General features: G+C 33.1%; 1 protein-coding gene across 1 annotated transcript in view; it reads right to left on the bottom strand.

Moving 5' to 3' along the window:
• LOC118200241 (protein SERAC1-like) overlaps positions 1-12316 on the bottom strand; it is a 134785-nt gene that overhangs the window by 79688 nt on the left and 42781 nt on the right. The gene's annotated exons all lie outside the window — the stretch shown is intronic.

Here is a 12316-nt window from a genome sequence, read left to right as displayed (position 1 = left end):
AATAAATTAATAAAGATTCTGCATTTTTATGCAATTAGTATAGTTATTTAGAAACTAATGATTCTTGTTTACACTTGTTCTGCATCCTGGAAAGTATATCCTTACAATATACAAATTTCTTCGTGTGGACTTAAAATAAAAGGAATAAAAAAATGCATGTTTAAAAAATTTTTTAAATCAGATTTTTTTATTTAAATCAGTTTTCTCGCCTACATTACTAATTAAATGTTTGCCATGCCGTTATGGGCTAATTAATTTAGCCTCTAATTATTATTACTAATATTAATTAATACATACCATGTATTTTTATATGTATGTTAATACATTAATTTACAATTAGAGATAATACAAATTTCATATAATTTAATTAATTAGTAGCAAAAAACACAATAAAACAACTTGGTACCTTATGGACATTAATAACTTGCAAATTACTTTAATCACTTAGGTATCTTAAATGTATACTAGAACAAATACAAACAACAAAAAAAGACAAAAAAGGAAAACAAATTCTTGTAGTTACATCTTTTATATAAATCAATTTTATATCAGAGTAAATGTAAACATCATAACATTGGCACTTTTATCTGCAGCCTACATAACATTTCCAAAACCAGTTGATCAAATATTACCTTCATTACTGGCATTTGCACTCAGTGCTTTAAACAAACAAAACATACTGCTTCCATTTCAACCCCTGACCGCTTTCTCAATTTACTGTGCGTACATTCAAAAATAGAAAACATTCCTTCAGTCCCGGTCAATGAAGCTTCTGCTATGCTATCATTTCAGTTATAATCAATCCTTCTGTTCAATTCCTCTTATGCATTCTTTCAAAAGAGGTATTGATTGCCATCATTCAGATGAAGTCGCCGACTCTAATTTTCAAAAAAGGATTTCACAGGTGGAACACGAATTATTAACTTCAGTGTAATGCTGAATAAAGCAATGTATACATACTTTTCTTTTACTTATTGAAATATGACTGCTACATTTTACTTCCTAATAAGGCTTGTGCTTTATATTTTGGTGAACAAATACAGTAACCTCACAAACCTGACTTAATGTAAACTGAAAGAGTGACTGAGAATTACTGAAAATGTGGAGTTTTACAGAAGCCATAGATTATTTACAACTCACAACATTTTGTCCAACACCTAAATCCATAGCAATTTTATTAATATTTTCCTTTTTGTCCAGTCTCTTAAGCCATCCAATTTCAATGTTAATTTGTTTTCTTACTTCTTATTCGACATTTTTCACTTACACACACTACATAACATTTCTAGGCCTGGACCTACTGAGAAATTCTACACAGAATGAAGCGAAAGTTGAACTTACAACAAAGTACAGCCATAAACCTTCAGGCAAATCTACTAACGGGAGGGAAGAACAGAAAAGAATGCAAGTGGTAAATAACACAAGTTACCTGACTTTGTTACCAAGAGAAAAAATAAAATGGACTGGAATTTCTGCAAAAAAGAACAAAATCTGTCATCAAATATTTTATACAGTTTTGAGAAGATGGCACTTTTAAAGCATACTTACTTAGATCATGCATAACAGGTTTTGAATTAGTGCACTCAATGCCATATTTACATCTAACACTTGATAGAAGTGACACATTTTCTTGCATTATATTACCATGACTTGTTTAAAACATTTTAAATTATTTAATTTTTTAAAAAGTTTCATTTTTCATACTGAGTAGTTAAAATCTTTGCTACTTTCCCATTTCGCCGGCACAAATCTCACCAAGCAGTCTTTATTGGCGACAACACATAGTATACACATAAAAAATGTCAACAAATGTTAGTTTTAAGAAATTTTTATTTTGAAGGCATAAACATTTTAATATCATTTAAAATTTTGTAAAAAGACAATAAATATTGATGATAAATTTGTAAAAAGACATCAATTTAAGAATTTACTATGCTTTCATGGTACAACATCCTAATTCACCGTTTCATAACATGTGATCCCAAGTAAACTCATCTCATGTAAACTATGCTACAAAAATCTAATTCTCTCAGTAATTGTCTACATTAATTTCAAGTTAAATCTTAATTTGGAATACAAGTTTAAATGCAAGAATTGTTTCAATTTGTACGAATAGCTTACTCAGAAAACATGTAAAACCACAGTGCTTTACTTCACTAGTGCATTCTCATTAGAATTGATGAATTTAACCCTTGGCTGCCTTTTCTATATTTTTGTCTTCGGATGAGCAGTGTGATTGCATCCTAATTGACTTAATTACCACGAATGGCCTTGGTGCATAAAATTGAACTGTCTGGTAAAAATTCTATGTAATTGTATGACAGTATTGAAAGAAACGATCAATTTGATAAGAAATGGCTGTGACTTGTTTTGAAAATGAGACGTAAAAAGTTACCAGTGAGGATATTCTGTTTGGCATTGGTTGCACCATTTTTGGCAACTTTATAGCTTGGGCCGGAAAAATGGAAAAGTACCAAATCTTTTTTAAAAGCATTATAGATTATCTTAATTTTTGATTTTAACACATTTTATTTCCTTTAAAAGAAATGGGACAATATCTGATTCCAATGAATGATCCTTCGTTAACAAATCCACTGATTAAAATCATGATTGAAATCATTCATACCCTGTTGGAAACTCTCATTTTTCTGGTTTCGAAAGTCCCCCCCTCCCCCGATTTTAACTTTCTTCAGAGAGAAAACTGATTTTATTTTAACTGATGGTCATAAAGGATATCACTCTAAAATATATGCCAGAAAAAAAATACCCCAGGGGGAAAAAAAATCCTTGCAAGAAATATTCTTAAAAAATATTTGTTTTAATTTTTTATTATTTTACAAAAAATTATTTAATGTTATGTCAGGAATGTTATAAAAATTAATATGTTTATATATTAAGTTTTATAAGTTTAAATTAAATGAATATGTTTTATCAAATGAATAAGTTTTTGTTTATCGTTACGAATTTTGTACATATATAAATAATTTTTTCGAAATTATATGTGAAAATATAGCATTTTTTGTATAATGTAACATGAAATGCTTGAAAGAGAAGATGCTCTGCTGGAAAAATAAGAACACAGGGGCAAGTTTGTTTAACATTGAGTAAATGGCTATCCCCCTAAATTGGTGCGATATCGCCAAGCAGGTGATGGGTTTAGCGACAAATCTTCGGCTGCCAAATTTGGCAATATATTGCCAAAAGTCCCCATTTGGGTTCAGTCCCTGTATAAATGTAATTATTATTGTATTTGAAAAACTGTAATTGATCCTATATATAACTGCTAACATTCTTAGTATTTTGCACTAAGCAATTTCTTAATAGTTTGAAGGGGTAATTACTGATTGTGCTCTGTCATAAGGAGAAGAGCTGTATGAGTACTTTTGTGGAACGTTCCAGAACTATGACAAGTTTCTTTTGAGTAAAATAAATTTTATAAAGCTAGCATCGCTTCTGAGTGCATTCATTCAATCACGAACCCATAGACTCCAACCTTCAGCAAACCTTGTCAGTAGTCAACGCGCGATCGACATTTTTACAACTTTGAAAATGTGCACGTAGCGTATGTTGTAATTAACCATTCATTAATTTTAAATTAATAATAATTTATTAATTTAATAATTATCGTAATCAATTTTATTACATTTAAAATCCATATACATATAAAACTGAATAATTAAAAATATACCTTATAAATTATATGCACATTTAATTAGAAATTTTCTTTTAACTCCTCAAGCATTCACTAATAAAAAGTACTTCAAATCACTACTAATCATAGAAAAAATCAGAAGCTATAAATCATATCTTTATTCTGGATATGATTTCTACAGGGAAATAAAATTTAAATAACCAAGAATGATACATATAAGTATTAAACAAAATACGCATAATTTATAAATGCAAAGATTTATATGTAGCATGCTTAGCAAGCTTAAGTTCTGATTTTGAGAATGTTTTTTTATAACACAGTTCTTCATTTGCCTGCATATTTATTTTTTCAATCAAAACTGCTTCAAGAGTTTTAAGACCTAAATTTGGTCGAAATTCCGTCTGATTTTTTTTAACAATAGAAAAAATTCTTTCGCAAGCTGCATTTGAATGAGGTATTATTAAGACAGCAAGCATTACAGAAGGCAATACTTTGTATTTAATACACCCATTCATATTTTTTAATTTGGCAATTTCTCCCCATGCTATATCAATATGCAAATCTACAATTTCTTTCAAATCATCTACTTGATACATGGAAAATTCAATTTCTACTTGATTAAGACATTTTTCATCAATAATGGATGGAAAAGTATTCATCAAGTAAAGAACAGATGAAAATGAGACTTCAGTTCTCAAGCTGATGTCAGCAACTTCAGCATGTTTTAGAAATGGATCACTCAGTGGAAATTTATCAATTATATATGAACATGCAGTTACAAAAAAAGCTCGCACAGAATTGAAAAATGATTTCACTTCACTTTCATTCAACTTGGCATTTTTTTAAATATAGTCTTGTTTCCGCACCAATCACTAAATTTTCATTTTCTTTTTGTTTACTATACTTCTGAAATGGAATAGACGTTAGAGTAACATCTTCATTTTCTTTAGAAATTACTGATGGTTTTACGAATCTAACAAATAAATTCATTAAAAGTTCAAAAAGTTCTCTTCTCAATTTATGTATATAAGGAGCTTGTTGTTGCAAATTAATATTTACTGTTATAAACAAAGGCAAAGTATTTTTCAAAAATAACAAGTACAATTTGGTGGTCAGTGACTGTAAAATTTTTTTAATGTTTTGCAATCTCTTTCCTTCATTCTCACTGTTATCTGGTTTATCTCCAAAAAAATTTATCACAGCATCCCACTGTTCCAAAATCCTTGTTATAGATTCTAAAAGAGACAACCATCTCGTACTGCAATATTTCAAAATTTTATGAGATTTTGCATTCTGTCCCAAAATTTGTTGAGCAACTTTGAAGCTATGCTTCCGTTTCGAACTTTTCTCCAAGTAAAAATATATATCTATTATCAACATTTCAATTTCTGAGCCAATTAATTTTTCAGTAGGTTTTTTTGCAGCTATATGCAAGAGGTGGCACGGACAACCTCGGGTGATTATACTTGGTTGATGCATTTTGATAAATGTTGCTACACCTTTAAACTTTCCAATCATATTACTAGCATTATCTGAAGAAAATGATAAGCAATTTTTCCATTCTAAACCTTTGTTTTTAAAGTTTTCATTTACACAATTAAAAATACCTTCTCCTGTATTATTCATGCATTCTAAAATAGAAATCAATGAAGTAATTATCACTCCCTTTTCTTTACTGTAGTATGTTATAACCAATGGGTACAGTTTGTTATCATTGTTATCATTACTTCCATCAGTACTTAGAGAAAATGATGTACTGCACACTGATTTTATAATATCAGCAACAGTATTTTCTGCAAGCGTTTTCACAATAGCAGCAGTTTTGGTATGACCGCAGCTAAATTTTTTTGCTATGGCAGAATCCGGAAACATTGCTTTGAAAAGCTCTTTGGAATGATCCGAAACAGAAAGAGGTAGATTATGTTCAATTAAAAAATGAACAAAATAGCATTCGGCTTTTATAGGATCTGTTTCATCATCTTTTATTAAGAAATTTGTTATTTCTTTAGATTTTACAGTGCCAAGTTCTATATGCTTTTGAGAAAACACATGCCGTTTACAGTCATCTTTTCCGCCATGAGCAACTGAGAAGTCTTTGTTGCATACACTGCAGTGTGCGTGATTCACAGAAATTTCGGACGCTTTAATGCATGGAAATTCTGAAGAATATGAATCTTTAAACTTCTGCTTTGATAATTTTGGCTTCTTCGTTCGAGGCAGCATTATGATTAAAAATCTTTCACCTGATTCACAGTTCACAAGACACACGCTAAGCTCTCGCCGTAAACTACACAATGCAGCCGAATGCAGCCTAAACACGCATCAGCGAGGAACCTGGGAGACAGACAATTGGGTGGAACTATTGATAAGTCGTTAACGGTTGGAGTTACTGATCTACGATTGGCTAATTCTTCAAAACTAGGAACGCACTCAACACGTGATATATGATAACACGAGTATTCAGCCAATCATCGGATGAATTAGTTGGTTCCGTTTTGCGTACTGGTTCTCCTGCTCTTGTTTCTGTAAAATCCGTAGTTTTTTCCATACTTTTCGTAGCTCGTAGTTTTTCATGAATTTCTGTAGAAACTACGGAGAATCCGTAGTAGTTGGAGTCTATGCGAACCCGTACGCATGCAACAATTTTTGGTGTGAGAAGTGGGATTGAATGACAGTGGCAAGAGTGGTGGAGGAACAATTGAGACAACTGCTGACAGCTTTTGAAGCATTTAAAGCAGAAATGAAAGTGGGCCATGAAAAGATGGAATTAGCCATCAAGTCAGCTGAAGAAATGTAAGTGGACCAAGAAAAGATGGAAGAATCCATTTAGACACTTCAAGAAAAGATTGAAGCAGGTCTAGAGGAAATGAAAACAGAAATTACTGCTATAATAGAAAACAAATTGGAGGCTACAGAAGGCAGAATAGATATGGTTCAAAATAAAGTTGGAGAATCTGAAGATGCAGCTTCTCCTGAAGAACAGCAAATTGGAAAAAGAGTTTGTGCTACTGAACAACAAATCGGAAAAACAGTTTCTTCGGTCCAATAACAAATCAAAGATAAAAGCTTCTGCCATTGAACAACTAATCCATGAGAGAGTTTCTGTTGGTGTTGTGAAGGATGTTGACAGTCTACAGAAACCCATAACAACAACTGGACAAATTCACACCTATTGTCATCCCGAATTTCTCTCAAGATATCCATTGTATGATGGAATGACATCCTGCCTAGTGTACAAGATTCAGTTCTCTATAGCGGTGGATGCAAATAGATGGATTCCAAAATGAAGGCCTGCCACCTTGCCGTTCGTTTTAAAGCAGACACAGTAAATATCCTTCAGACTCTGCCCCCAAACCCGAGGCTAGACTTCCAAGCTCTATTTGGCCCGTTGGAGCTGTGCTTTGGTGAAAACTGTTTAAAAGACTATAGCAGGCTCCAGTTAAAACCTCAACAATAGAAGTTCACAGAAAACTACAGAAGATGGCCATGAATGTTGAAAGGCTGTCCCATCTCGCCCTTTCTGATTGCCCAACAGACATAAGGAAATCCTGTCCCAGCAGAACTTCATTGATGGCATTTGGGATCCTGAGATAAAGAAAGTCTTGTGAATGGCAGATGTCAAGGATCTAAAAAGCACTTAGTGTATGCCATGAAGTTCAAGGCAACCCAGCAAGTAACTCGTACAGATCGCCACTCAATCAGAGCTCCTCAAACCAGAGTATGAAATGATTATTTTACTAGATGATTTAACCAGGCAATTCAATGCTTTGTAATGGAATATAGAAGGAAATAAAACAATCTTCAAGTGCTGGAACTTTGATGGTGAAGGTAACCCGCAAAGAAACTGCAGAACACCCTGAGGTACAGAAGCTAAAACTGCTCCCCAGCAATGAGGCAGGAAACAAATTAGAGGCCTTTTTGCACAGAAAAGTTTACCAGATACTGAAAAAGGCCCCATTTTCTGATTTTTGCAATGAGTGACAGCCATAAAGGACTTCCCATCATGGAATATAAAAATGTAGCTTCTTGCTATACGACTATTGATACAGAAACCAATGTTACCATTATTAAAAAAGATTTGGCTCAGCAACTGGAGGGTAGGCTCATCTGGATGGCACCCTGCAATATATGATTACCCTCAAAACTGTATCCAGGGGTAAAATTAACATCAGTGGAAAGCTAAATGTTAAAATTACATTTGAAAGTGCTGCCTACCATCATCTGGGATATGTGGCAGATATTACAGAATCTTGCCACCCAGCTTAATTCAATATTTCAACTAACTGTAAGTTGGTGGCATGGTTCAAGGTCACTGCAAGGTCAAAGGAGAATGTGGCACCCGCAGTGGATAGAATCCCTCTTTCATTAAAGCTTTGAATGTCTATGAATATATGGAAACATGATAACATGGCGGTACTAGGGAAAATAAAGTTACAATAATAAAATCAAAATGTATTTAAAATTCCTTTTAATTTCTGCACTTCTATTCATTAAGCACTCAAACCTTTCCTTATAGATTTTATAATAGCCTCTTGTTAATTTCTTAAATTCTTTCTGGTGCATAACTGTTGCCAGGTTTTATGAAAGTTCTTCTAAGCATATTTGTTTTGCACACGGCAAAACCTAGAAGGGCTGTCTGCCTAAGAGAAGAGATGCCTTCATAGGACACTTCTTAAGGAAACTGGCTTGTATTTACATTACACGAGGGAAAAGGCGCAAAAACACCCATGCAGTGAGCTATGTAAGTTGAACTAGTAATAATCTGCAGCCTTAAAAACTCAGGCATTAGTGAATACTGATCATAATAACAACTGAGACTGTATCAAAGAATAACTACATATATATTACATTTTTGTTTTTTTAAATGGAGTTATCAGTTCAAATACTATTTCTACTGTTCTTGCTTCATATTAGTTTTTCTCCAAAAGTTTTATGTCCGATACTTTCAGAAGAAATTCCATTTTTTTTAACCTAGTGACTTTCAAAGAGTGAAACTTCATCAACACAAAGCAACAGGTCATACTTTGAAAAGTACCATTATATTCTTCGAAAAAAAAATGAAGATTGATACAGATATTGTATAAAAATCTTTTCAACCTATTCCAGCAAAGTCCCCTAACATATTTTGCCTATGCACTTACTGTGCCTCTGGCCTCTTGAAAAGACTTCCTAAATGCAAACCCAGCATGACTGATAGACTCTAGAAAGTAGTGGAAGAAGAATGGAGATTAATACCCCTGAAAATTTTATGAAAAGCCCTTCTATTATAGAAATCACGATGCAGATTTATAGTAAAGAAAAAGGCTATCAGATCAAATATTTTAAAAAATACTCTTTACATTTTACATATTAAGTAAACAGCCCTGAAATCATCCTAAAAATATATAAACGTAAAAAATGGTAAACTAGAAACTGCGATGAAAAACAGTGCTTTGTAATTGCACAAATTTGCATTCCAGCCACTCATAAGAGGAAAACACCTAACGAATATGCAAACAATAAAATGTGATGAGGCTTTTTCAAATATCATCTCAATTATCCACTTTGCAGAAAATGTGAAATATGTCTCCACATAGGTATAGATAATAGTACTGAGAAGTGATAGACATTGGATTGGATTAAATTATTTAGTTTATGTAAAGCACACAAGAGTTGCATGCCTATGCTTTACCCCAATTTTGATCAGAGCCCAGCATAATGGAATCTGCAGAACCTCATATTTCTCAGATCTAACACAAAATTCTCAACAGGACTTTTGACTCAACAAATTTCAGATACGACATGAGGCAAAGACACTAACACTAGTGACTGCATAGGAACATTTGTGACTAAATGCTTGTAATTGTAGTCATGAATATCCTTGCTTACATGGTATTCAAATCCAGATAAGTAACACTGAGAAAAGCAAGAGCATCATCTAAGCATGTTGTTAGCTAGTTACCATGTTGTGTCTACAAAATCCAATTATGATTCAAATGCCGAGCCTGCAATATATGATTAGTAATTCAAATCAATAACCACAATATTATGATCACAACTAGTACGTTAAGACTAGGTTTTGGTTTGGCTCATGAGATTACGGCAAAGCCTTGAGGGCTATCTGCCTAAGGGGATGGATGTCTTTGTGGAGGATTTTCTAAGGGAAACTGACTCATAATACACATTACACATGCGGAGAACCATAAAAATGCAGATGCATGCAGCCAGTTCCTGGGATTTGAACCTTGGACTGAACTACCAGTGGTTGGTGACTTTACCACTCAGCGCCACTGGTGGATTTAGGACTAGGTCTAATACTTTATATCAATTTTCAGTGTTTTATTAAAGTTATAAAGAACTCCAGCACTTCTCTTTCCTTTCAAAACATAATGATTACAACAACTAAAAGAGGAAAATTAAATGTGGGAATTTAATATTTTCCTCCTTCCCCTTCTTATACATTAAATTCAGCAACACAAATATTTCAAATTAATTTAAGTTTTCCTAAAGTAAAAAATTCATTTGTTGTTCATTAAAATTTCTTAATATTGGTGCAATAATCACCAGCCAATTAAATTTCAGCAGCCATTGGAAGACTTTTATTTATATGTAACATCGGCTTTTTGCGCTTTGAATTCTTCAACCATGGGTATAATATAAATGTTACTTGTATCATGCTTATATTACCAGTGGCTAACATTTTGCAGTCAAGAAATCTAAATAAGCTATAATACATTAATAATATACTCATCAAAAGAACATTTTTAAGCAATGCAACCCAGATCTGGTACTTCCCAGTTTCTGAAAAAAATTGTTATTCCAGCTGTAGACCAAAATAAGATATTGAGTATTTTAATATATTATTTAACTATTTAATCTTAATTTATTCATCTTTTTACTCTTTGCATTTTAATTAATTATTTTATTTATTTTTGTAGCAGTAGTTTATTTTTGTGGCATTCAGTAGGGCTCATGCACTTTTATATTTAAAAACCCCATCATGCTGTTTTGTCATTCATCAGTACTTTAGTTCAAAACACTGGCATATAACTGCAAGTACAAAGGGGATGTAAGAGTGCAAACAACATTATTCAAAATCCTTCAACACCTACAGTTGATGAATTTAAAAAAAAATTCTCTGACTCCTTATCTGGATTTTTTATTGTCATTGGGAGGAAGTCAGATTTTCAAGTGATGATGATTTATCATGCCTTTTGTTACTGTCATTGTAACCTGTGGTTTTGTTAAGAGATACCAGACAAAGAATTTAGTAAAAAAGGGCAGTGGTTTCATGACTTTTATGATTTTGGAAGTGAGACAGAATTCTAGCACGATTTTTCAAAAAAAGAAAGCAAAGATCAGTAACATGAAGAAGTGGATATTGGAAGACCTTGGTAAAAAAGGCAATGACTCTTTTTTTTTTTTTTCCACAAACAAAACATGCTCTTCTTCTCAGCCTTGGACAGTGATTACTAATGAGAACTCATTTAGTACCCTGCACAAAGTAAAAATTTGATGCACTCAACAGTGACAGATGATTGTTTGAATTACCTGAGTGTGCATCAGAAACTAGTTTAAGAAAGAAGAATTAAAATAGATAGGAATTTTTAGAAAGTTCTAGTGTAAACAGAAGAAAAGTTATTGTAACACAAGTTAAAAACTAAATTAACAAGAAAAAGTTCAACCTACTTATTCCTATTTCACAAAGTTTAGCAGTCTTACCCATGTACTTGAGTTCATTGCTTATTTACTCTTTAATGACAAAGCACCTAAAGGAAGGCATGTCTCCGTGGAGCGTTTTTTAAAGGAAACTGTTTCGTTACACGTGGAGAAAACTACAAAAATGCTCATGCAGCAAGCCATTTCACCAGTATTTGAACACCTGGGCTGGACTACTAGTGTTCAGCTGTCTTTCAATTTGGCCAATGGTGAGCATATTCAAGCCTGTTTCTAATTTAGTTTTCTTAATCTAAGGTTGTTTGCACTTCCTGTGTGCCTACTGGTGGTGTATAATCATGATTCCTCTGCTAATGACAGACTACAGGTATAAAGCCAGATTCAAGAAAGAAATGCTCACAATTTATATGTAGTATCAACCTCTCATTCGATATGAATATCTGCTATGACATTAAGCTCTTATGAAGAACCAATATCATCAACATATTTTTAAATCTACGCATCACAAATTTCACAGCCAAACTCTCTACTATTTGTTTATAAATGTGAAACATACAGGTATAAGTGAGTGGAACACCAGAATTTCACCATTTGGCCATACAGGTATAGTCTTGCCATCTTTGAAGTTCCAATTTTGAGGGAGAACGCCGGAGGCAGTTCGAGGGTGTCCCATCCCTCTTTCTTTACCACCAATCTCTTAAGAGGCCTTTTGGCTCACTGTGTATTTTGAGTGCTCTTTGCTGTACAGACACTATACACTTAAACACCCATGCCTTCTCCCAGAATTGAGGCACACCAGCGGCCAAGCAGTAAAGTCACTGAACACTGGTAGTTTGGTTCAAGGTTTGAATCACATGAACAGGCTTGCTGCATGGGTGTTTTCATGGTTTTCCCAATGTGTATATGAACCAGTTTCCCTTAGAAAGCCCTCCACAAATGCATCTCCCCTTATGCAGATAGCCATCAAGGCTTTGCCAAAATCACATAAACCAAAACAAACTTCTCACA

Source organism: Stegodyphus dumicola, chromosome X2 (genome assembly GCF_044657685.1).
Source record: "Stegodyphus dumicola isolate Sdum_Otavi_A_Nest chromosome X2, ASM4465768v1".
Classification (NCBI taxonomy): Eukaryota; Metazoa; Arthropoda; class Arachnida; order Araneae; family Eresidae; genus Stegodyphus; species Stegodyphus dumicola.
This window is presented reverse-complemented; position numbering and strand designations above follow the sequence as displayed.